This window comes from Sinocyclocheilus rhinocerous, unplaced genomic scaffold (genome assembly GCF_001515625.1).
Source record: "Sinocyclocheilus rhinocerous isolate Xijiao unplaced genomic scaffold, SAMN03320098_v1.1 scaffold1811, whole genome shotgun sequence".
Taxonomy (NCBI): Eukaryota; Metazoa; Chordata; class Actinopteri; order Cypriniformes; family Cyprinidae; genus Sinocyclocheilus; species Sinocyclocheilus rhinocerous.
This window is the reverse complement of record NW_015665801.1, coordinates 140,881-141,925: the sequence shown is the minus strand read 5'-3', so window position 1 is coordinate 141,925 and position 1,045 is coordinate 140,881. Positions and strand designations below refer to the sequence as shown.

Sequence of the window (1,045 nt, the reverse complement as noted above, 5' to 3'; positions counted from 1 at the left end):
AACAACAACATTGCATGCTGCTTCTGCGTCAGACTAATGCTGGCTGGACAGGATTTACCGCGAGTTTTCAAAATCGCGATAATCAAATACGGTTTTGATGATAATTAAATTTTAAACGATAATACTAACCGTCAGGGCATTTTATCGTGATTTATCGTGAAACCGGTAATCGTTCCATCCCTAATACTAAGTTAAAACATGGACAAACATGATATTCCTTAAAAATAATGTTTAAATAAATTCATTATTATAAAGAATATTATTGTTGTTATCATAACTTTGAAGTACATTGAACGAGACACTGCGTCCTCTAGAGGTCGCTATGGGGGAACGCCTTCAGCGTGACCGGTGTCTGAAGCATACATCTAAACACGACAATAACATTGGCCGGCAACAGCCTGTGACTTCATCACCCGGCACGACCACAGTATAAAAGGGTGCCGAGAAAACACGTCATTCGCTTCTTCGTCTGAAGCTTACGTCCGAAGCATGGCAAGGGATCTAGAGGCCAAGGGCCTGAGCTGCATACCCTAAAAGAACTTACCTGTTAAAGGCTGGGCTGGGAAGCCCAGGCCTAGGGCAGAGCTCAAGGCTTGTAATCAGAAAAAAGAGATTTCTTTAAGGGGATACGGCCAGGTGTCTAAAAAACCAAACCAGACCCTGCCCTGCCACCCAGGGGGGCTACCGCTGGTTCTGAATGAACCTGCTCAAAGAACTGACTCGACAGATCTTTGGTAGCAACACCCTGCTCAGAAATGTATCAACAGAGATACATAAGTGGAGTGGAGCCCAAGGTGAGAACCGGGGCCCGTTGGGTGGTTTCCCCCACCTAGAAGACAAAGACCAGACTGAGATGCCTTATGAGACCTTTTAACCTCTGGTCTTCACAGAACAAGTCCTTATGTTCACAGAATGGCACAGAAACTGTCTTTTACAGATGTAGATGCACCAAAATGAACTCAAAAAGACTTGTAAACGAATATCAGTCCATTGCTTAACTCCATTTCATGTATGTAACCCACACATTTGACTATCATGTTCTAAT

At 43.6% G+C, this 1,045-nt stretch overlaps 1 protein-coding gene and 1 long non-coding RNA gene across 2 annotated transcripts in view; one reads left to right on the top strand and one right to left on the bottom strand.

Moving 5' to 3' along the window:
- The window catches only part of LOC107731488 (cysteine-rich with EGF-like domain protein 1), a 34,152-nt gene that overhangs the window by 14,583 nt on the left and 18,524 nt on the right, over nt 1–1,045 (top strand). The gene's annotated exons all lie outside the window — the stretch shown is intronic.
- Nucleotides 1–1,045, bottom strand: part of LOC107731489 (uncharacterized) — a 17,303-nt gene that overhangs the window by 13,783 nt on the left and 2,475 nt on the right. The window contains exon 2 of the long non-coding RNA XR_001638778.1: nt 743–745. This is a non-coding gene — a long non-coding RNA (uncharacterized LOC107731489). The remainder of the gene's footprint in view (nt 1–742; nt 746–1,045) is intronic.